The sequence below is a fragment of the Thermobia domestica genome, chromosome 9, assembly GCF_964235325.1.
Source record: "Thermobia domestica chromosome 9, izTheDome1.hap1.1, whole genome shotgun sequence".
Taxonomy (NCBI): Eukaryota; Metazoa; Arthropoda; class Insecta; order Zygentoma; family Lepismatidae; genus Thermobia; species Thermobia domestica.
Window position 1 is genome coordinate 53,817,275 of NC_137462.1, and position 26,678 is coordinate 53,843,952.

Genomic DNA, 26,678 nt, shown 5'->3' on the forward strand with positions numbered 1-26,678 from the left:
AAATCCACTCGGCTACCAGAGCCGACACCTTTTGCTGTTTACTTTGTGCTATATGTAGATCATGTCTTGTGATATCGTATCTGTATCGACCAATCAGATCAGAGGATATCGGAAACGTTTGGGATCCGCAAATATGCGTGCAGCGAAAGATTAGGGAAACGAGTAACATATAAAAAGTAGAGGGAATTATCTAATCTGTATGTTTACTCTGCTCTGCACATACCACTTCCTTAGATTTTCCACTTGGAGCACTGCTTTTATAATGAAATTTACAAAACTAATTCTCACCTGTGAGCTTTCAGTCTTGAATATGCTGTATTTGCCAATTTTTTCTTTGCATATTTTATAAAGTGCATAATATTTTTTATTTTCCTTCATCAAGACGAAACTAAGTATTCGAAAGTTACTATTCGCTGGTCTAGGCATTTTATTTTGTACGCAATATCGCAAGGTAACGACTAAATAAAGCTCCTTTATTGTCCGCGATGCCATATTAAATTACGTGTTGTTGACATATTCTACATAGTCTGCGTTGTTTACATTGTCTACGCATAGTTGACACGTAAACGTAAACTATCGTTTTTTACGCGTAGACGCACATCTCTGACTATAACAGCCACTGCCGAACTTCTATTTTTTTCTTCATGCCAGTTTGAATAATTGAGGAACAGCGTCAGATCTTCTTCTTCTTCTTCTGCAGTTGCAACTTACGTAAGCGAAGATCGCACTTCCGGCAATTATAGACGGTGTTATCAAAAGTAACAGATGATGAATTAAGATGAATATTTAGAGATGCTTATAAGATTCTAAATAATATAGATTTTTCTAAATAAAGATAATAGGCAGTAAGAACAGGTGGGGTAAGGTGAAAATGAACGAATCTACATTAAAAGGACCAGAACCGTGAAATTTATGAATAGAGAGAAATGGCGGGCGATATTGTTGATAGAGAGGGCAAGAGAAAATGAGATGATCGATGGAGCCTGTATCGAGACCACAGTTACAAAGTGGAGTAGTACGTTTTCGGAGAAGATATAAGCGGTGGGGAGTATACAGAATGTGAAGTCTGTTGCGGAGCAGAAAATGGAGGTAGGAGGGAGAGAAAGTATGTTGTAAGAACCAAGATGGAGAGCGGAGAGAACCACGATGGTGCCAGTACCAACGTGCCTTTGTACAGGAGGCATTATAAGCAGTCCAGCATTGATAATGAAGTGTAATAAGTCGTGGAAAAAGGTCAACAGGCGATACTGAAAGATCTATGGAAGTGCCGTGCAAGGCTCCGAAACGGACTACGGCATCAGCTAGAGAATTTTCGAGGATGTTGACATGACCTTTGGCCAAATTAAGCAAGTAGTATAGTTGAGGGAAGTCCGACGGTATAGAAGAAAACGGATTTCATAAAGAATCCAGAAGGATTTTGAAGTCCAGGGGGAAGATTGTTAAGATTGGAGGAGAGATTTAGAATCAGTGGCGATACAGATAGATGTATACTGATGCTGAAGCGAATGAAGAAGAGTCGCAAACAAGACATAAGCTTCAGTGAGAAAGGAGGAGACATAATGGGGCAGTTTAAAGCTGAAACATTGCTGAAGAGAGGAATCGTAGAAGGCTGATCCCAAATGCAAGCCCTGGCCAGAACCATCGCAGTGCAAGTGAACAGTTTGCGAAGCGAGAGTAGGAATGGATAAGGAAAAATAATGTTGGTAAGATACGGGAGGGAAAAGGTGGGCGGAAGGGTATTGGGGAAAAATGATAGAAAAAGATTGGGAAAAAAACTGGATAGTCATGCAAGTAGCAAGGGAGTGTATACGTGCGCTGGATGTGTAACAGATGTGGTGCAAGATCTAGGTAGCTGGTGTATATGAAAGGGAGAGATGCGAGATACGAAGAACGTTTGAGGCCTGCATGAAGCTGTCGGAGCAGAGTGAGTTTAGGGAGGAGAGAGGGTCGTGTAAATTGGAAACGTTGAAGACAGAATTTGTCTGAGAGGTGTTTCAATTGAATTGCTAAAGGTGGAACTCGGGTCTCAGAAAAAAGCGCAGTGGTGTAAGGAAGGCTAAGAGTACGGCAGAGAGTAGTATATTAAAGGCATTGAAATTTTTGAAAGACTCTAGAAGTAGATGGAGATGGGAAAAACACCATACGTTAAAATAGGTAAGTAAAACTGTTTATATAACAGGAGGAGGACACGGAAGTCTGTAGACCAAGTAGAAGTGGAAATAGAACGAATTAAACGTAAGTAGGATGATGTTTTTTGATGTAGAAGATGATAATGGAGGGTCCAACGTAAAGAAAGGTCTAAGACGATTCCGAGGTATTTAACAGGACAGCGAGGAAGAATAATACCGGTAAAGGTAAGGGAGGGTAGGGCGGGAGTGCGTTTGCGAGTAAAGACTAGAAAGGAAGTTTTGTTCCAGTTTATTCTTAAGTCATGTTTGGAACACCAGGTGGAGAATGTGATGAGAGCTGAAATACGTTGGGGTATAGCAAGTTGAGGGGAGGGAGAAGTAATATAGAAGGCTAAATCATCACAATAGGAAAGAACTCGTACAGTGTTCCTGGTTTGGTGAAGAATAGGGGCCAGAAAGAGATTGAACAAAAGAGGAGATAATACAGAACCTTGAAGAAAACCTTGGGAAGTGGTGCGAGCCTTCAGAGAGTTGGGAACCGAGGCGAAGATACAAGGTACGTTGGACCAGAAGGATGTAAATAATACAGAGATATTTCGAAGGGATGCCTTGTTGCCAAAGTATATCTATGAGATCATAAAGGGAAACAGAGTCATAAGCCTGAGAAAGGTCAATGAATACGGCAAAAACAAACTGGGTACGGGAAAAAGCAAGCCAAACATCAGAGATAAGAACAGACAGACAGTCAGGAACACTGGAACCAAGTCGACAACCGTATTGTTGTTTGTAAAATAAAAGGTGGTGTTCAGAGAACCATTGGAGGCGTTGTTTCAGGAGATGTTCGAAAACCTTTAAAAGACATGAGGAGAGGGCAATAGGGCGGTAATGTTCAGCGATACCAGGTTGTTTTGTGGGTTTGAGGATGGGAATAATAACATAATCTTTCCACAGAGGGGGAATTCGTTCAGAAGACCATACAGTGTTAAGTAAGGTGAGTAGGAAGTTCTGGTACAGTGGAGGAAGATGTTGTAGGTGTCGGTAATATATGCCGTCTTTGCCAAATGAAGAGTTGGGTAGACGGAATAAGATGGGAGAAAGTTCAGACATAGTGAAAGGAAGATGGATAGGGGTAGATGGTTCTGGAGAATATAAAGGAGAGAGCCAGAGAGGAGGGAAGAGACACGTGGATGGTACTAATTGGGAATGGAATTGATGGAGCCAAGGAGAGGAAATAGATTCACCAGAGGGAGGACGACACGTCTTGTTACGAAGGGACCAGAAAATTTCCAAATGCAGGATAAAGAGGAACCATAACTTAGGTTGGAACAAAATTGTCGCCAGGCATTACGACGGGTTTGTTGAAGAATACGGGTCGTAGTGGCTTGGGTTTGTTGATATACCAGGAAATTGGAATAGGAGCAAGTGGCGAGGTATGTTTTAAGGGCTTGACGCCGTCGGAAAACCCATTGCTGACATTCCCTAGTCTACCATTTAGTATAAGGAGAATGGACAATAGAGGAACGAATTGAAGGAGAGGGATCAGGGTGGGAGTGTGATACTGCCTGGGAAAGGGGAGAACAGAAAGCAGTGTAAAGATGGAGAGGATCACTGGTGAGGCGAGCCAATTTATAATAATTAGAATTCTGGCTGTGTACGCCAAATTTGAAGCGAAACATCCTAGGCTACGGGAAGCCAGCCTGAAAAAAAAACTATTTATCTTAAAACGTATCCGTAGCCGACGTTAAGGGAAAAGGAAAGGAAAGAGAAGAGGAAAAAAATTTGGGTCGCCGATATTCTTCCTTTCTTTACGCTGTAATTATAGACCAGTAAACACAACGCTACTTAACTCCAGATTCTTGTACACTAATGGCATCGTCGATGTTGAGGAAGAAGGGATAAAAAAAATCATTCAGGACAACACCGTATATCTTGCAACTCTGTTTATTTAACTTTCCTTGTAGTAATGTATAATACTAGACTCTCATTAACATTTATGATCATGGATAGCTAGATTCAAATAAAAAAATCTTTGCATTCCGTTTAAAATTCTCAAACCTTTAATGCCAACACAACTCAAAGATGAGTAACAGTAGGGTTAAACAGTATTGTAATAACAATGAAAGAGTTGTTTACCATTTAACTAAACATTAGCACAAAATCCTCGGTAGGCTACTTCACCACAGAAAAAAAAAGAAATTTACCAATTACATTACTGCTCGTAAATATCTTATTGCAGAGAGAGAGTAGACCTACGGCTGTGTCGATTAACCTTCCCCCTTTTAGTACATAACATCTCCACTTTGTCCGCATCCAACTGTTAAGAGGACATTTCCCTCAACATAATTTACAATTAACAGCGGCGGTAATAACAATACACACTGTAGAACATTACGGGGAATACATGACCAGCCAGTGAAATTAGACTCAACTCCCGACACTTTCGCATTGAAGTACGAGCGGTATCGTACACCCACCGTCTTAGCGCGCCTCACTGAACTAGTGAGCAACATTATAGCTAAAACATGACATGAAGACAACTCGAGGATTTAACACAGATTTTGTGGTGTGGCGACTTAATAGTTGGATTGTAAACTATATATATATATTTATGTAAATATTAATAGACAATACGGAATACCCGCTACTAGACGAACATGAGCTAGATGGTAGCGAGTAATACGTTATACATCTAAACAACTCTAGGAAATGATTTATTCAAAGCAAGAAAGAAACGGTGTTGATATCAGACTACCCCGCCGGCGTATGATTCGACTTACTGGATAGAGACTCACTTTTGTTTACTCGGACATGTTACTGACGAGACTCACTTTAGACAATATTATAGACATTGTGAATTGACGCAAATAATATATGAATACACTGAAAACCGAGAATTATTGAATGTATATTGTTGTTTACTTATAAACGATCTGTATCAGTAGAATGAACACATAAAGATATTAATTTGACATTAGATATTGTGATCGAAAACGATTTGGACGGATTATAAACGGTGGACAAATTTCTTTCACAACTTCCTGGACGATTTCAGTTTCTTCACGAGACGGAATAAAGAATAATAGACATAATTCCCTGGGGACAGTTACCAAAGCTTAACAAACCTTACTCCCACTTCACTAGTAGGAACACTGCAGAAACATTGTGAAACAATGTCCCAGGGTGGCGACCGGTCCTGGCGACTTCTCCAACATCTCACCATACAGCAAACATAACCATAACTTCGGCACAGGTTGACCAAAGGGTGACATCTCCTTAGTTGATGCCAAGTAAGCACACTTTCACCACTACTTTCACCAGGTAGACAGAAGTTCGCTGCAAAGCTGCCACAACACTGTTGGTAAGTGAATAGGCGACGAATCACTCAAGAAACTTCAACAAAATTTGAATGAGAACCGTTTGTCCATTGGCAGTCCAGGAACGTTTAAATTCCACAGAAGCAGGTATAACCAATAACCGGTGACATGGGATGGAGTCCCTTATTAAAGAATTCGATGACACAAAATCACTCCACCCGAAGACAAGATTACACGCAATTGAATGCAGTTCAATAAGAGAAACTTGAAAGGATCACTAGACTTTAACTCTCATCACGACAGTGATTAACGAGTATTGCACCAATCCCAGTAATACGTCAGATACACACACGCCGAGCAAGTTTTAGATGAATCCTTTGTAATTTCGACATATTCATTCCTCCAACATAATGTTTAACCACAGCCATACTTAAGAGGGCACTGACAATAAAAACACAATCGTTTACTGCATAATTCGCAGGACCTTTCAGGACCTTTCTGGCTAAGAAAGGGCCCGAGAAACATTTCATATATTTAGCAAATTCTCCTTTGATTGAAGAGGAAAGATGGTGAAGTTTTACCATTACTAGGTCTCCTTCTTCTAACTTAACCTCCTTTCCTGTTCGTTTCAAAGATTTCTTAGTTTTATTAGTAACTTTAGGATACAATGTAATATGACGATCTTGGGTAGGTGTCTTCTCTAGAACACCAGGCCAAGGAAAATTCTTTTTAAATGCTTCAATAGCAGAATAAGATAAAAATAGCTCTGCAGGCGTACAATCAATACTACTACATAACGAATAATTAAGGAGTTCCTGACATCGCTTCAGTACAGTACTCCACTTAGAATGATTACTATGACACTCCAAACGAATAATTCGGTTGAGTTCTTTATGGCTCCTTTCCGCCAAGCCATTCGAAGAAGGGGAATAACTAGACGTTAATATTGATTTCATATTATGCTCCTTACAATAGTCCTGCCAGAGGCGCGAAACGAACTGTGAACCTTTGTCCGAGACAATGGCATTAGGATAGGGAAACAAATAGAAATAATTCTTTTCCAACACTGAAATTATACCTTTAACATGACCAGTCTTTAGAGGAAAGAAACAAACAAACCTAGAATAAATATCAATAATAGATAAAATGTAATAATAACCATTACTAACTGGGAGCCTCCCAACGAGGTCTACCGCTAGGCGGTCGTGAGGTCGACTCGCTTCTATATGAATTTCTTCTTTAAGTATTACTTGATTGGCGAACTTTGTCTCAGCACAATCAAGACAATCTCTTATATACTGTCGAACTGACAATCTTTGTTTCTTCCAGTAAAATAAAGAACGACATAAAGACACACATTTCCTAGATCCAAAATGACCACGTGAATGGACTATTCCAATTATTTCTTTTACTAACTCTTGAGGAATAACCAAAAGCCATTGGTTCGAATTTCTATGCTTGAAATATAACAATCCTTGATAGCAAGTGACATGTTCTGGAGAACTATCCAATAAAGACCTTAACTTAATACAGAAGTCGTCATACTGCTGCTTTTCCCTGACATTCTCCAGATTGAAAAGAGACGAATCTTGAACAGACAAGAAATTGACATGATACTCTTCCAACTTAGAAGGCACTTCCGGTGGATTCCTACTCAATGTGTCCGCTACAAAATTTAAACTTCCAGGACAATGCTCGAAGACAAGGTCGAACCTTTGTAATTTTAGAAGTATACGAGTCGTCCTAGTATCTAAGTTCTTCATAGAAAAAGAATGAGTGACGGCAGCATTATCTGTATGAATATACGTGGTTCTTCCAAGAATATATTGTGAAAAAAGCTCACACAGAAACAAAACAGAGAGCAATTCCAACTGAAAAGAAGACAATGAAAGTTCGTGAGGTTTAACTCTACGACTAGCGTAGGCAATGACATTTGGATGATCGGACCCGTCAGGGTACTGTGCCAGAAAACCAGCCAAATTCTCTGAACAAGCATCCGAATGGATGTGGAACGGCAAATTGAAATCCGGTTGCCCCAACGCAGGTGGATTACTGACGATTTCCCGCAATTTATAAAAGAGATCCAAAACTTCAGGAGTTAGTTTGTACTTAACATCCTTCTTAATGAGATCGTACAACGGAGAAGTAAGAGTCGAATAATTGGGAATAAACCGCTGTCGCCATCCCAATAATCCTAGAAATTGACGCATCTTTTTCTTGGTTTTTGGGATGGGATAGCATCTGATTGGCTCATTATGACGTGGGTCAACTTTAACAGTCTGACCACTAATGACATGTCCCAGGAAGTTCACTTCCGTCAGAAGGAAGCAACACTTCCGGAAATTTAGGGAAAAATTTCCACGCTCGAAAATTTCGAACACACGCTCCAAATGGGCGAAATGTTCGTCTAGAGAAGTACTAGATATTAAAATATCATCCAGGAATAAAGTGACAAAATCTTTAGTACTTTGGTCGAAATAACTATGCATGACGCTCTGGAAAATGGCGGGCGCACTCTTGATCCCTTGAGGCAAGACCAACATCACATATTGGCGTCCTTTATAAACAAAACTTGTACAGGGGTATGACGAAGGATGGAGACCTACGCCATAGTACCCTGACGAACAGTCAAACTTTGAGAAATATTGCGCTTTCGCTACACGGTTCAATATATCACCTATTGGTTCCACTTGAGCCTTAGGAGCCCAGACACGGTGGTTCAGTAGGCGAAAATCGATTACAGGCCTAACAGCACCAGACGCCTTGCGGACACAATGCATAGGGTTCCGGTACGGTGAGGTCTGTTCACGGGCTATGCCTAATTCAATCCATTTTTGCAATTCTGCCTCAAATTCCATTTCCATGGATTTTGGCACAGAATAATACGGTCCTACAACAGGTTCTTCGTCAGTTAATTCTATCTTGTACAAAGGCGTTCGTATCCTGCGGGGATACTCGCAGAAAATATTACGATATCGAAGTAACAAATTATATAAACGTTGCTTAATGTTAGTATCTAAATCTTCTCGAGATGATTGTAATCCTGAATTTCAATTTCCTAAAGGTTAGATTCAGGAACTATATGCACATCTGACAGAAAGAACAGCTGAATTTTCTACTGGAGGAGGAACCTCTAAAATGTTAACATCAGAGCACGAAAGTTCAGAAGGAAATAATTCCTGCTTATCAAATGGCCATTCAGTCTTCCCGATCTCAACCCTGTTTGAAGACAAAGCTACCATAAGAATACTAGGTTGATTAGTCGGAATTACGACATGACTACCAGCATTATCACGCAATCTGATTTCCTTTCTCTCCCTGTCGATAACAGCTTTAAATTTGTCTAAAAATGGACAACCCAAAATAAGATCAGTTCGAAGATACTTTATAACAAACAACGGAATATCAAACAAATGACCCTGAATATTTAAACTAAATATCTGGACACCTTGAACTGAGAATTTTTCTGTACCGGCAAAGGCACCCAATGACAAACCAGTATATGGTCGCAATTTAGCAGATGAGAATTTTAATTTCAACTGTTTCCAAATATTCCAGTCCAAAAGGCATAAATCTGATCCACAGTCAATAGTACAGGTTAATTGAACTCCGCCAATATTTCCTTTGACAACAGGGGAAGGAGAAAAATAATAGTCGGGCTTTTCTTTTTCTTCATCCTCCTCAACTACAAAGTTTACGTTAAATGACAGCATTACTGCTCTCGTTATTGTTTACATCTCCAGATAATGACTCGACCGAGACATCATAAGTTTTGACATTAGTTTCTGAATCATTATCTACGGGGACTGGAGATATACAGCAGTCGTTTCCCCCCGTGTTCGGAAAAGACTGCAACCTTAGTTTTCCGAAGTAGATGAAGGTTGATCCTCCCTTGGATTGGAAGATGCTTCATCTCGTCTCCTATCATTATTTTGATATCTTCCGTTACGTCCTCGATTTCTTCCACGATAACGGTTTCTACCATTTCCTCGATATCGATTATTATACTGATAATTATTACTATTATTGTTATTGTTATTATTTCTATTTTCAGTCTGAACATAGCTTAAAAATTCAGTTTGATAGCTACTGTCAACATGTTCTGAATTACGATTAATAATTTTAGCTTGCTTAGCGAATACTTTCTTTGTCGGAGGCCTAACTTCATGTATAGAAGTATCCTCAATCCCAGATAATAATGCTACTTTACTCATTAATTCGTCAACACTATTATATTGCTGAACAGATAGCAAACGCATATCTCTCGGCGGTAAACAATTCAAAATTAATTCCACAAGTTCCGAAGTACTCGGGGTTTCACATATATTGTAGTAACTTTCAACTACAAACCAAACGTAGTCTAAGAATGAAGCGAATTTCGTCTTATCATAGCGCAAAGATTGCAACGACTTCTTCTGTGCACGCTCTATCTGGGGCGAACAATACTGATTCTTAAAAAGACGCACAAAGTCTTGATAAGTTTTGATTTCGGGAGCTACTGAGCTATACCAAGCAAACGCGGCTCGCACCATACAATGTTCTACGACCCGTAGTTTGTCTCCATCAGTAAGTGAATACATACTTAAACATTTCTCAAGATCCCTCAAAAACTTCCTTGGGGCTCCAGGTTTGATATCCCCAGAATACGAAGGAAAAGATTGTAAATCTTTCTGCTTAATCGCAAAGGGCAATGAATGCGGTGCTGTACCACTGAAGGTGGCAACACTGTTTCGCGGTACCGGATTATTCGGCACAATAGTAGGGTGAAAAACACTGGGATCATAACTAGACTTTAAATAGCTAGTATTAAACACTGGTGGGCTATTCCCAACATGAGAAGTGATCCCTCTCGACATTGACCATGTGACAGTGTCAGTAGTACGAGTACTATTACTTACATTATTACTGTAATAAACAGAAGAATTAACATTTGGTAAATATTTAAAGCACTGGCAACCACTTTAGTTTCAATAGGACTAGCTGGAAACTCATATCTAATATCTGGTTCTGATTGCACAAACACAGGTTTACTTGAATAACTAACAGAACTAGTAACACACGCATTGCATTCAGCAGACGTACTAACAATAGTATTAACAGGCAAATTATCCCTTGACTCAGGAAACGACACAAGAGAATTTTCACTAGTACAAGGACGTTTACAGGGGACACCTTCCCTACTCAGGCTCCCACACTCAACTGACGTAAATTTCGGTTTCTGCAATTTATCCACTTTGTTAGTTAGGGTTAGCACTTCAGCAAAAAGCTTAGATTGACTAGTATTATACCCTTCTAGTTCAATTTTCACTTCATCATTTTCATTTTCAAGTTTCTTTATTCTATCAAAAACAACCTTTAATGCTTTATGATGAGATTCAGCCTCATTTTCTATAGAATCAACACGAGATTCCACGGATTCAACACACGACTTAACAGACTCAATACATAACTTATTATTATCAACTTCCGTTTTCACAGATTCAATACATGACTTATTATCCTCAATTTCTACGTTAATGCTATCTAACTGCACTTGCAAATCTTTTTGATTACAGTTAAAGAACTACAAAGATTTTTTACACTACCTATTCTTTCATCAACCTTGTTAATTGTAGTGGAGAGGTTATGTACATTTTCAACAATGCATTCCTGAATTCTAGCATTGTTGGCGTCGTTACTTTCTTTTATACTTTCTATTTTACTCTTAGTATTAGCATTACTTTCTTCTATCTTGCTCAATACAAGAGCGAACATTTCAGCAAGTTCACTCATCCGCTCCGTCCCTTCTTCGCTACCTTGCGGGGACTTAGGCGAAGAAAAATGCTTGGGAGGTGATTCATTCTCACGCTCTGACACTTCAGGAGAAGCATGCGCGTCACATTTAGGACAAACCCAAACAAAAGAATCTGAGCTAACAGCTTCGAAAACACTAGAAGTATCCTTTAACTTAACACAAACAAAATGTGACCATTCGTGACACCTGTCACAAGATATAGCACTTTTCTTATCAGAATCAATTTGTTCCACGGCAGCAAGAGGCTCGCTACAACAAACGCAAATAATATCATCTCCATTAGGAGGAAGATTACTCCACTCAGCCGACATCCTACTTACTTACTTAACTCTTAATAAGCATAGACATATGTGAGCTCTATCCAGCATATCTCATCAACACCAACGCGACAGTCCGTATCACTCGTTTCTTCCCGCATAACACGACAACAACCAAATAATGTAACATTTTTAGATAATAAAATAATCCTGGCTGGGTCGCCAAACTTGAGGCGAGCCAATTTATAATAATTAGAATTCTGGCTGTGTACGCCAAATTTGAAGCCAAACATCCTAGGCTACGGAAAGCCAGCCTGAAAAAAAACTATTTATCTTAAAACGTATCCGTAGCCGACGTTAAGGGAAAAGGAAAGGAAAGAGAAGAGGAAAAAAAATTTGGGTCGCCGATATTCTTCCTTTCTTTACGCTGTAATTATAGACCAGTAAACACAACGCTACTTAACTCCAGATTCTTGTACACTAATGGCATCGTCGATGTTGAGGAAGAAGAGATAAAAAAAATCATTCAGGACAACACCGTATATCTTGCAACTCTGTTTATTTAACTTTCCTTGTAGTAATGTATAATACTAGACTCTCATTAACATTTATGATCATGGATAGCTAGATTCAAATAAAAAAATCTTTGCATTCCGTTTAAAATTCTCAAACCTTTAATGCCAACACAACTCAAAGATGAGTAACAGTAGGGTTAAACAGTATTGTAATAACAATGAAAGAGTTGTTTACCATTTAACTAAACATTAGCACAAAATCCTCGGTAGGCTACTTCACCACAGAAAAAAAAAGAAATTTACCAATTACATTACTGCTCGTAAATATCTTATTGCAGAGAGAGAGTAGACCTACGGCTGTGTCGATTAACCTTCCCCCTTTTAGTACATAACATCTCCACTTTGTCCGCATCCAACTGTTAAGAGGACATTTCCCTCAACATAATTTACAATTAACAGCGGCGGTAATAACAATACACACTGTAGAACATTACGGGGAATACATGACCAGCCAGTGAAATTAGACTCAACTCCCGACACTTTCGCATTGAAGTACGAGCGGTATCGTACACCCACCGTCTTAGCGCGCCTCACTGAACTAGTGAGCAACATTATAGCTAAAACATGACATGAAGACAACTCGAGGATTTAACACAGATTTTGTGGTGTGGCGACTTAATAGTTGGATTGTAAACTATATATATATATATTTATGTAAATATTAATAGACAATACGGAATACCCGCTACTAGACGAACATGAGCTAGATGGTAGCGAGTAATACGTTCACCACTACTTTCACCAGGTAGACAGAAGTTCGCTGCAAAGCTGCCACAACACTGTTGGTAAGTGAATAGGCGACGAATCACTCAAGAATCTTCAACAAAATTTGAATGAGAACCGTTTGTCCATTGGCAGTCCAGAAACGTTTAAATTCCACAGAAGCAGGTATAACCAATAACCGGTGACATGGGATGGAGTCCCTTATTAAAGAATTCGATGACACAAAATCACTCCACCCGAAGACAAGATTACACGCAATTGAATGCAGTTCAATAAGAGAAACTTGAAAGGATCACTAGACTTTAACTCTCATCACGACAGTGATTAACGAGTATTGCACCAATCCCAGTAATACGTCAGATACACACACGCCGAGCAAGTTTTAGATGAATCCTTTGTAATTTCGACATATTCATTCCTCCAACATAATGTTTAACCACAGCCATACTTAAGAGGGCACTGACAATAAAAACACAATCGTTTACTGCATAATTCGCAGGAAATTTTATGTCCAAAGACACGGACAAATTATGCTTCTCACTACACCTCCGCCATGTTTTCTATTACAAAGAAGCTAAGTAAAGGGGGGGCACGCTCCACGGCCTGCTCACTCCTGATTGGTCGCTCCATACTGCGCATCAGAGCGTAGAATGGAAACGACAACTTTAATATGTATAACGACTGCTACAATCTGAAAGCCTAGTTCAAGGGAAGTTTTGATTCTTTCCAATACGTAACGACCATCTCCCTTGAACTCACTTCTTGATCCCTAATTCGAAGTCCTAGCAACCTGGAAAGGAATCGAGAAGGGAATCTATCGCGCAACGGAAAAATAATAATAAACGAAAACGGAAACAAATGAAGAACCAGAAACTTACCTCCGGTGGATGCAGATTAGAAGGGAGAGTAATAGCTCCACTCAACTCCTTTAATAAAGCTCAGCTTAAACATGTACGTATATATGAATATTTTACCTTAGTTATATTAAGTACTTTGGAAAAAAATTCATTTCAGATACTATTTATTAACAATGCTTCAACTCAGACTGGTGTGGTAGTTAACCACACTACTACAATTAACGTAAGGTGCCAGTATATTCATTATAGTATCATAACATTGCGAAAAGAAACTTCAATAGAACACATCTAGAATTCTGTCTGTCAATCTGATATCCAATTTGTTTACAATATCAACCATTATCAGATTTTATTGTTAACTTCTTTTTTTCTTACCAGAGAACTGTCCATAGACCAATAGTCGAAGTAGATTGTATTGTAACTGTTAGAAACTATTACCTGACACTTCGTCACACCACTTAAAAGGAACAACCATATTGCAGTCGCAGACAACTAAATAAAGTTAAGAGTTTCACATCACTCGTCATAGGTACGACATAATAACAGAACAGAGTGATTCTCGCCTGCGCGAGCGTCAGCTGAAAGAAGTGTTACCGAAGTTCAGGTGCCGAAATCACAATCAATAAAGGAACGGAGGTAATATTTACTGACATCCTCGTTCGGCAGCTCCAACCATGGGCGCATTTTACTATCAATTATAATGTAATGCAATTTATACGAAGTCAAATATAGTACACCTGACGTCTTAATCACCACTTCAGCATAATCGAACTCCTGTTCACACATTTCGCATAACTTAATATGCCGTAGCAACTCAAATAGTAAAGTGTACAGCCGAACATCCACTGGGCATACACAGCAACTAATGACTCGGACGTTTAGTAATAATGTTCCCTTACGGACGGACAAGGTGGACGGATAGTATGGACAGTAGACGGTAGATAGATAATGGACAAGATAGTATATAACACACTTCATAAAGGACAATTGGATGAGACTTTGTATACATATATTAACTAGACAACATTGGACGAATGGACGAGATATACATATATTTTTTTATAGACAGTTACAGAACAAACAGCAATTCGACATAACGTAGAAACACCAGCAATCTAAGCAGAGGGACAACGTTCAACTTATTACTGTAACATATGATAACCGAAGGTGGACAAACTTTGGAGAACTATAGATGCTATTCAGACAATCTTCGTAAAATGGCAACCTTACCCATGAAATCACTTGAACTTTAAACACGTATAGCAAGAAACACTGATAAATACCATCAATATATATATATTATATGAAATTTCACGTGGACTGAAGCTTTAATAGAAAATATTTAGATACGTTTCTAATACGGTTAACTTAATACTTAATGAACTTCACAACAGAGAGAGAGAGAGAGAGAGAGAGAGAGAGAGATTTACGCTACTTACGACTTACTTAATGAGAGGGCTGGCTAAGACTATTCGAGGCCGCGCACAGGCTGGGCCCCTTTGGGAGAAGGTTTCCCCCATAGGAACTCTTTACTCGGACATTGTGCCGTGTATAAGATACACTCGTGAACTATACATTTTCGTACTCACAAATATTAATTTATACTTCTGAAGAACACCAGTGCTTTCGTTATCTTAACTCTAATAAACAACTGTAGATTTTATTCTACCTCTGATAAACCACTATAGCTAATACGAAGAAAGAATAGTTTTATTCAGTAGGTTCGTGTTCCAAAATAATTCAACTGAACTAAATATAGATATATCCGTTGACCTTTGGCAGTTCGAGTTTACTACTGAAGTTTCCCAGAAAACAAGGTTAAGTTCACTTTACTTCAAGGCTCACATGCAGAATAGTCATTGTAGATAGACTTAAAGTTAGTCACGTTACCTGAAGTGCTGCTACTAGAAGAAGTAATTAGTTTTTACGCCATTGTTCAGCTTACACAAGAATCACCATGTGCGCGATCAACTTCCACCTTTATCTGTTAGAATTATCTCCCTTCCATCCAAACCCTAGGGAGAATAACGTTCTCACTATAATTTCACTCCTTGGAGATTATTATTATGCAGAGTAAAACGACGAACTCGCTCTCCGTCCATCACAAAATAAAATTTCTTCTAACAGAAGAAAGAAAATTACGACGCCACCTTTGTTCGGCTTTTGGTGAAGTACACAGTATATATAAAGACAGTCGTTTCACCGCTTCGCTTCTCTCTCATTCCCGCTGTTGGAAATTTTGGTGAAACTTTTATTACAGCTTTATTAAACAAAATAAAGATAATTCGCATAAAATATAGACATTCATGAACAAAATATTTATATTAAGAAAGAATACTACAACTTTAATTTGAACTATAAATCAACGTTCTAAACCGGCCTCATTCCGTAATGCTCCTAGCCTGTATATTCTCCTACTATGGGCGACTCAATAGAAGAAGAAAAAGAAGATTGATAACAAACTCAAGAGCAGTTTACTAAGAGAACCAACGTCTAAACACAACAAAATCTGCATTTCAACGCAATGTTTGCGAAAGAATAATAAACATAAGGATACTTTAAATTGCCCTATTATAAAATTACGATAATAATATGAGTAATATAATCTGATATTCACATTGAGCCTATTAACTTGTCTGTAACAAACAAGGTATGTTACAGTTCTCACCGAGCCTTGGAAAAGAAAAAAATCTTTTTTTTCTTTTGAATTTGTGATTCGACGCTTGAAGAAATGAAGACTGAACAAACGATACACACATAATAATAAACAATATTTATTTAAACTAAATCTTAATTAGGATAGTTAGATAATAATTCCCTCCGCTTATCCGGAGAACAATCAAATATCTTTAAGTTTTGAAAATTTTGAGTACCTACTGACTCACCAGACAAGTTATGCAAAACTGCACAATTTTTTAAAAGTTTATGAACCAAAAAGGGTCCAATAAAACAATTAAGATACTTAGAAGTTTCTTTCTTAATAGCTGAAGAAAGATAGTGTGTTTTAACCATCACTAAATTTCCTTCTTTTAATTTTACTTCTCTTCCAGTCCTCTTTATTTTCTGACATTCTTTCTTAGGGTTACATATAGAAGTTACTATATGCTTCCGGGCTTCTGATTCCTCTTGTAGTTCAGGAGGCCACGGGAATGATCGCTTAAATGCTTCTGTAGCAGAATACGAGAGGAATAACTCGGCAGGAGTTTTCCCAGTACTACTGCAAATGGAATGATTCAGAAGATCTTGAGCCACTTTGATGACCTTACTCCAATTGGTCTGTTGAGTATTACACTCCAACCTAAGAATTCGATTAATTTCCTTATGAGACCTTTCAGTTACTCCATTCGCATTTGGCGAATAGCTAGACGTTTGAAGATGCTTTATATTATGTTGATGACAAAAAGAATTCCAGAGTCGTGAGGTAAATTGTGAACCTTTATCCGATATAATTACCCGAGGGTATGGAAAAGAATAGAAGTATTTTTGTTTGAGGACAGAAATAATTTCTTTCACATGTGCTGTGCGAAGAGGTAGGTAGACAACAAATCTAGAATAAATGTCAATAATTGACAAAAGATAGTAATATCCATTACTACAGGGTAATTTTCCGACCAAATCTATTCCTAACTTATCATGAGGAGCTTGAGCTTCTATTTGACATGCTTCCTTAGCAATGAACCGATTAGCGAACTTAGTCTCAGCACAACGAGTGCAATCTTTCACATATTTCTTTATAGAATTTCGCTGGTTACGCCAATAGAAAAGTTTACGACATACTGACAAACATTTGTACACTCCAAAATGGCCTCGCAGATGAACTGCTTCAACAATGTTATCAACCAGACATTGTGGCACAATGAGAACCCATTGATTTGTACGAACATTCTTACGATAAAGAAGACCTTTATGTTCTACGAAGTCAGAGACTTCAGATGGATTAACGAGAGATTCCCGAACTTTCTGACAAAATGGATCGTCAGATTGACCTTGAAGGAATTCCTCACGATTAAGAAAGGAAAAGTCAAGATTAGACAACAAATTAACCGAGAGATGGGTACTATCTCCAGGAAGTTCCGGAGGATATCTACTAAGTATATCAGCAATAAAATTGTCTTCTGATGACACATGTTGAAATTGGAGATCGTATCTTTGAAGTTTTAGAAGAATACGAGTAGTTCTAGGATCTAAACTTTTCATGGTAAACGCATGCGTAGCTGCTGCGTTATCGCAATGTACAACCGTCGGACGACCTAGAATATATTGCGAGAAATGGTCGCAAAGTAAGAGAATAGCTAATACTTCTAGTTGGAAAATGGACAAGAACAGCTCATGTGGTTTTACCCTTCTACTAGCATAAGCAATAATGACTGGGGACGATTCACCTTCAAGATATTGCGCAAGAAATCCTCCTAAATTTTCTCCACTGGCATCTGAGAAAATATGGAATGGAAGTGAAAAGTCAGGCTGGCTAAGAGCCGGTGGTTGACTTACCAGTTCTCTTAGTTTGTGAAATAACTCTAATAAATCAGGAGTGAACACAAACTTCCTATCCTTTTTCAACAAATCATATAGAGGAGATGTTAAAGCAGAGAAATTAGGTATGAATTTTCTTCTCCAATTTACTAAACCCAAAAATGCTCTTAATTGCCGTTTGGTTTTCGGAATTGGGAAACAACGAATGGGCTCATTATGTCGAGGATCAACCTTGATATTGTTTCCACTGATAATGTGTCCTAGAAAATGTATTTCGGGTTGGATGAACTGACACTTTCGAAAATTTAATGAGAAATTGGCACGAGCAAAAATTTCAAAGGCCTTTTCTAAATGTTCGAAGTGATCTTCGAGGGAAAAACTAGAAATTAAAATGTCGTCTAGGTAGACCGTGGCAAAAGATTTAGTAGTCTGATCAAAGAAAGAATACATGATATTCTGGAAAATTGAAGGTGCACTCTTAATACCCATCGGTAATACACACATTACATACTGATGACCTGCGTATACAAAACTAGTACATGGATATGATGTGGGATCTAACCCAATTCCATAGTATCCAGAAGAACAGTCGAAAGAACTAAAATATTTCGCCTTGGTTACACGGTTCAAAATTTCGCCTATGGGTTCCACCTGAATTTTCGGCGCCAAAACCTTCTGATTTAGAGCTCGGAGGTCCAAAACTGGACGTACTCCTCCTGACGCTTTACGTACGCAGTGTATCGGATTACGATACGGTGAAGGTTGTTCCCTGGCTAACCCAAGCTTGATCCAGGTTTGAAGTTCTTTCTCAAAAGCAGGTTGAAGTGCTTGGGGAACAGGATAGTACGGTCCTACTATCGGTTTCTCATCTATTAATTGAATTTTATAGAGTGGTGCACGCACCCGTCTAGGATACTCCGAAAATAAATATCGGTACTTCAAAAGAATACTGGCTAAACGTTGTTTCGAATTTTCATCTAAGTCGATTCTCGACTTAACGTAATCCTGAATTTCAACCTCAGAAACATTAGGCTCTGGATCCTCTGATGAATAATGTTCAACAGGATTCATCGTAAATTTCGTAGGCTGCTTCACTGACTGTTGAGGTTCCTCAATGGTGGAAGTCACTAAAGAAGTGTTCCTATCCGTCCGTTCAATAGCTCGAACTGGCCATGTGGGTGAAGAAACTTCCACACGATTCGACGAAATTCCAACAAATAATACTTCGGGCCTTATGGTCTGTAAGGAAATTTGAGTCCCAGACGAAGTTTGGAGTCTAACTTCATTTTTACCTCGATCAATAATACCATTGAATTTATCCAGGAAGGGACATCCTAAGATGATATCAGTTCGTAAGTATTTCATTACAAATATAGGAGTTTCAAAAAGGTGACCTTGAAAATTTAAATTAAAAGTTTGTAATCCCTGTACTTGGAATTTTTCTTTTCCCGCAAAGGCTCCTAGAGTGAGTCTAGTATACGGATGTAGCTTGGCCGCTGGGAAAGTTAATTTTAAACGTTTCCATACTTCCCAATCCATTAAATTCAGCTCAGCGCCGCTATCCACTGTACACGGCAGATCTATGCCCGCAATGTTCCCTTTTATCATGGGTGAAGGGGAAAAATAGTACTCAGACGAGGAACAGACATAATCGTCTTCGACTACAAAATTAACATGAAATTCTAAAAACGGATTTGTAGAATCAGAAGTTTGACGAGGTCACTGTGCAAATACTTCGAAAGGGGTCTTGTCCTTCGCAGCTTGCCTGCCCCTTTCTCATTGGCAGCTGCGAGTCATGTTTTCCGAACTGGTTACCTGTTCTCTCGAATTCGGAGACCCTTCACTGTTACTGTTAGACATCTGTCTAGATCCATTATTTTCTTCTACTCGATCGTTTTTATAACTATTATTGTTATTGTAGTATCGATTTCCATTATTTCGATACCGATTTCCTCTTCCACTAAATCGTCGATTGCGATTATTACCTCGAAACGAGTTCTGATTGTAATTATTATTATTATTATTATTAAAGTTCTGAGAATTCTCCGGGTTCCTCTTTTCAGTCTGACAACTGCTATCAACCGTTTTATTCTGATTAAAGTTTTGGTTAGTTTTGATAACCTTCGCCTGTTTAATAAATGATCTCTTCCTAGAAGGAGGTTCAAACTCGGTACGCGGACCGGTAATCGAAGACAAATTCCCAATCTGAATCATCAGATCGACTAAGTTCTGACTTGGATTAACAGATAATAATCTTACATCATCGTAAGGTAAGCTTCCCAAAATTAATCCTGAAAGTTCCTGAAAGTTAGGATTTTCGGTAATGTTATAGTACATTTCAACCAAGAACCAAGAAAATTATAGCAACGAGGAATATTTATTTTTATCATATTTTAAAGATTGGAGATATCTTTTCTGCATCAGCTCGGTCTTCTCATTACAATATTGACTTTTGAATAGCCGGATACAATCATCAAATGAACGGATTTCATGTAGGACAGACTGAATCCAGACTTCAGCTCCATCTCTCAAGCAACTTTGAAAAGCTCTAATCTTTTCAAAGTCCGAAACGGAATATCGATCTATACAACGTTTGAAATTTCTGAGGAAAGCTCTAGATGCACCCGGACGAATTTCTCCACCAAAAGTAGGAAAATAAGTAAGATCTTTTAGTGAAATCTGTTTAGATTCATAATTATATTGCTGACCAGGAATCCTAGACCATATAGGACCATTGTCAAAAGGACTTAAGTTAGACACATTATAGAAAGGTGTAGAACACTGACTTAAAGGGTTGATTGGATTACTGATGGAACTACCCCAACTGGGTTGATTGAATGATGAGTATTTCGGAGTCGAGTGACTCGAATTCCAATTAGACATAGTATAGACCGGAGAACTACTATTGCCAAAGATAGGCACGGTATTTCTACCAGTACTTGGAAAAGTATCTAAATTAAACGGGGACTTCATCGTCGGAACACTAGGGATAGGTTTAGAAAACCAGGAAGTATTAGTTGCTGTAGTAGCACCATTAAATAACATTCCATCCGAATGTGGAATCGGCTGATCACTATAATCAAACCTACTCTTTTTAGCAGACGTCCTATCCTTTCTGACATCTGTGAAACAAACTCTTTTAGGAGCAACACTATCGTCTCCCCCTTCAGTCTCAATATTTATTTCTTTCGAAACCGGAAACTTCGCTCTAGCTTCTTTAATTTCCTTCTGAAGCTGCTCATAACGAAGCTCAAGTTTTTGTTGCAAAACAGAGACTCTTTTGGTTAAGCTTCTCTGTTCATCACAAACCGATTCGAGAATAGTGGCAGTAATTTCATATCCTTCTTTAATCGAAGTTATCTCCTTGCTATTAGTATCAACTAATTCAGGCAAATTTCGCAATTCACCTTGCAATTTTTCCGCTTTCTGATTTACTTTCAAGAGGTCACTCTCGACAATTTGCAGTCGAGCCTCTTGTTCCAACTGGGATCCAGTTATCACATTTATTTGTTCGCGTAGTTTGTTCGATTCCTCGACTATTTCTTTGTGTACTTCTAATTTGACTTCGTTAATTTTCTCAGCTAAGATCAAAATTTCATCATGCTGCCTATCAAGCTTTTCGTTTTGTTTTTGCAACTCTTCGCGTTGGTTATCCAGTTTCTCATTCTGCGTATCAAACCTTTCTTGCAAAAATGCAAACAAACGCGTTTCCATTGAACTCTCGGATCCACCAATAGGGGACGAAGTAACTACAGGAAATTTTAGAACATCTTGTTCTTCATTTTGGTTGGACTTAACCAAGCCACCATTTTCAAAAGATTTTTCGATTTTCCCATTTCCATTTGAGGGTTGGCAACCCTGACAAATCCATTGGTATGAATCCCGACTTATTAATTCAAACATGCTATCGGATTCTTTTATCCCGACACAACGGAAGTGATACCATCGGGTACACTTTTCACACATGACTGAATCTTCCCGTTCAGCAGTTTCTGATATTACAGACTTATTACCTTGATTACAGCACGCGTATTCTCTATCCGAATCGGAGCTAGCAACACTGCCCCCAACTGAAATTCGCTCAGACGTTGACATATTATCAAGTACACAACAACACTATCACAAAATATATCACACAATATATATATATATGTATATATCAATACAATAGCATACCTCCCTTGGGAGAAACCAACACCAGTAACCCTACCAGTGCACGTCACCGAACAGTCTGCCTCACTCTCATTTTCTTTCTGCTTTCTCTCTGTTTTTTTTACTCTCCTTCCATCCACAATCCTACCGTCAGAAAAATCCTGGCTGGGTCGCCAAAAATTGTATAACGACTGCTACAATCTGAAAGCCTAGTTCAAGGGAAGTTTTGATTCTTTCCAATACGTAACGACCACCTCCCTTGAACTCACTTCTTGATCCCTAATTCGAAGTCCTAGCAACCTCGAAAGGAATCGAGAAGGGAATCTATCGTGTAATGTACCATTACAGTTGAAAGTAATGGCAATTTTTTTACGCACCCTGTACCTAGTAATTTTTTTTATTCAATTTCGGTTTAGTTACACAATTTATTTACTCTCTTTACTTCGAATTAAATATAATGAATCGAAAGGTTTCATTAGTAACCATATTCCCACTGTATAATATATTTATTTATATTTTGATTAAGTGTAAATCCCATTTTCGGATATATAAGTTGAAAAGTTACAAGGTTTACCATTCTGACGTCATACCGAAACATAGTTCCGTCATTGGATATAAATTTTCTTAATTTCAGACCAATGTAGATTTTGGCCAGGTACCTAATCTTTTCCCTCACCCCCTCTCACTAGTCCATAGTCACTTTCAGATCCGGTTATATCTGGATTTGCCAAATTTCTATTTGCTTTGTAATTTCCGCGGCTAAAGTTTTCGTTCTGATTGGAGGAATTCTCCTACCTCTGGCTTTTTCGGCGCAATGTTATCAGAATAATCGAAGACACCTTACGAGGCGCAGCTTATAATTTCGCCTACATATCTGCGGTAAAAGGACTAGGATTTTAATAGAATTCAGGTAAAAATCTGATTTAATTTCATAGTTGAACATTGAAGGCTGTGTAGGAGCCCCAAAAAAAGGGAAAAAATCTACATTTTTCGTAAAGAAACAATAAGTTAGTGAAACATCCAGTTCTGTTTACTAGGAAGCCATGTTTGCTGCCCAGCTAGAATAGACAGTGAAATAGTGACTTTATTTCTTTTTCTTCCAAATTCAGTTAGGGATTAGGGGAAATACGACCTGTTTTCGTATATTCTATAGTGTATATTTTAAATGTGATTTTTTTTTATTAAGTGTCTGTATGTAGTAGGTTTTGCAATGTTAACTCTCAGAATGGCAGCTTAAGCTAGCGTAAAAGGGCTCCTATCCCCTTTTCCAAATTGAACCAATTCTAGCGGGGGGATGGGTTAGTTATTGTTTGTTTTAGGGCCTTTTCCCCTCTCAGGGGAAGGGTCCCTCAATAAACCTCGTTAAGGTGCCCTCAGGGCATCAATCTTTAGTAATAATTATGTAAACAATTGGTCAGGTCAATTGGACCTAGGGTTACTTTTCTCATTTTGCCCCCCCCTTTAAGTTTTATAGAGCCGACTGTATATACCAACAAGGGAGTATTTTTCGTCAACATGCATGTAATTAAATGGTGCATGTTTGGTGTAGTTAGTTGTCTTTATGTATAGTACTAACAGTGGTGTATGTAGTTAGTAGTTTTGTGTGAGTGTGTGAATTTTCGGTTAGGACAGTGTATAAATATGCGTTAATTTAGTACCATTTTTCTAACATAAATAAACCAGAGTAAATATTAGATTTCTGATTAATGAGTACAAGTATATATTTCAGTACACGGTAAATTATGCCTCCACTACAGCGCCATAGTGTCTTTTCGGTAGTCAATTGTTTGTTGACATTACGACATCGCATGACTTAGTGATCTAGATTGTTTGATTTTGGACATTTATTCTCAAATTACTTCCCGTGGACATTGTTTTCGGTTCAGATGAGTATACCTTCATATAAGATAGCATGAGATCTTACTGTACTGAAAATTTCAGCTTGCTAGGTCCAGTAGTAACTGAAATATCTACTGAAATAAAGAATACCTATTTTCTTAATAGAAGTAAAGCCCATATGCTGTTACTGTTTGTTTCAAAATGTAGTATTAAATTCTCTTTTCCCGTGGCTGTAGAAAATTCCATTGTTGCTTTAGTTTTATCAGCATATCAGAAATAAAATCATCGTTGACAATTTAACTTTCAGTAAAAACACGTATGATTTTTTTTAAAACTGCGAAGTAAATACAATTTGGGTGCTTCGAAACAAAGAGTACGTGGTTCGATGAATGTTATCGTGTAGTAGTTTGAGCGTGATAGATTGTGATAATTATATATATTTATTACTGTGTAATGTAAATATGTGTATGGCCTGCGTGTAAAATGTATGAAATAGGGTGTCTGTAAAATATTACTTCGCGCAAAAATTAGTAGATAATGAATGAATGTAATGATATATTAATAATATGATATAAAATAATATGAATGAGATGATATGACACCTACATTTAAATGGATAGGCCTAGTGTATGTTATATAGTGAAAATATGAATACGTTTACGAAAAAAAAAATCTCTCGCGTTTTGACTTCTACACCAGTACATTCATCCAACCGAGTTTGCTACTTGGATAGTAAATTGTAGTTTGGGAATTGTGTGTTACTTCGCATTTAAGTACCTCATAATAACAGCCCCGGATCTTAAGCCTTTCAATAGATAGGGTAGCATCATGTGGAAATTACTTCTAAAGGGTGACAGAAATGATAATTAAGAAAACCAACTGCTATATCCTGTGATTATCGAAAAGTACAGGTTTCGGTCATTTGTACCTTTAACATTCATTGCCTCTCCGAGATTTTTTTTCGTTGCTTACCTTATTTACTTATTGTGCAGTGTTCATATAACTCAGTTCGGACTATCCGATTAAATCAACTGCTACTAAATTAATATTTATGTCATTAGCGTACCAGGACGTCGACCCCTAGTCCCCTTAAGTATTTTCATGTCTTTTCTTAGTTTAATTAGATGAGGGAAATTAACGACGTCCCAGACGGTGGCATGTCTGCGCAGGGTAGCCATCGGTGATGTTTGGTTATTGAAATCACCGATTCAAAATCCAGTTTATTTAATTTTTTTTATTTTGGCAAATTCTCATTAGGGATATCTTAGCTATTACTCTAATTTCATTACTATTCTGGAATCTTCTAGTTTCCAAGAGGTCGGATGATTTTTTTTTCTTTTGAAATTCTAAATTAACGCCGTCTCTAACCTTCCGGAGGATTTTCGGGACCCTGCTGGTTTGGGCCGGATACGGGGATCGGATTTCAATCTTACAACCAAACTCTTGTGGGATTGGGATCTGATGGACACAGAACTTGCATCCTTGGCAGCAGGGCGCTCCTTGAGTCTACGTATTTGAGTAGACCACCCTTTTGGCATGTTAAGAATATTTTGGCTATGGATTTTGTTGAGAGCGAAGTTCGACTTTTATCTTTGTAGCGTTAGTTATTTCCCACTTAAGTCTTTGGCGCCCCTATTCTTCGTCTTCCTTCTTCTCTATCTCTCTCTCTGTCTTCATTACTTCGAGATTTTTTTTTCAAATTTTTCAACCTCCCCCCCCCCCCGGTTTCTGAAACTCATGAAAACATACAATATTCATATCACTTATTTCGATCGTATGTACTAACTGAGACATCGAGGGATGCAATTCGTGGAGGTATTGCAGCACATCTCAGGACCATTTTCGCGATATTTAATCCACCACGAGAGAAATTGACGAGATGGTACACTATGCTTTCAGATTCCTAGAAACCTTTGTTATTCATTGATCGTACAAATTATACCCATTGACGACTGATTTCTGGTTTTCTTTCTATTGATTGGTCATATAGTGTGTATGTATTAATAGTTTGGGCCCACTAGTTTCGAATAACATTGATTTTTTTGTATATACATCTATATATGTACTTACATAGTTTTAAAAGTTACGTGCCTGCTCTATTTGTTGTATTTCCACCTCTTATGTCAACTTATTAAATAACACCAACTATTTCTTTATACGCGGATCTTTAGTAAATTGAGAATGATTATTGATTATCGGGTATACATATAAAGTTCAATGTTGCAACCTTATGAGGAAAAAAAAATGAATTTTGATAGTCAGGGTTTTTGTTTTTGAGCCAATAAAATATGAATACTTATCGAATATAAAAAGGTTATGTAGATATTAAATGTCGACGAAATACTACGATGGATATTAAAGTGAAATTTATTATATTGAGTTATATGAATATATATATGTGTGAGTATGTATGTAGAGGGCTCGGTATTTACCCTGGTTGTTTTAGGTTGCCATAGATTTTTGACACCCGACATTTACCAACTATTTGTGATATATAGTATTACCGCGTAAATTGTAATAAATGACATTTTGTTGAGTTGTTATTGATGTTTGTGACTATTAAAG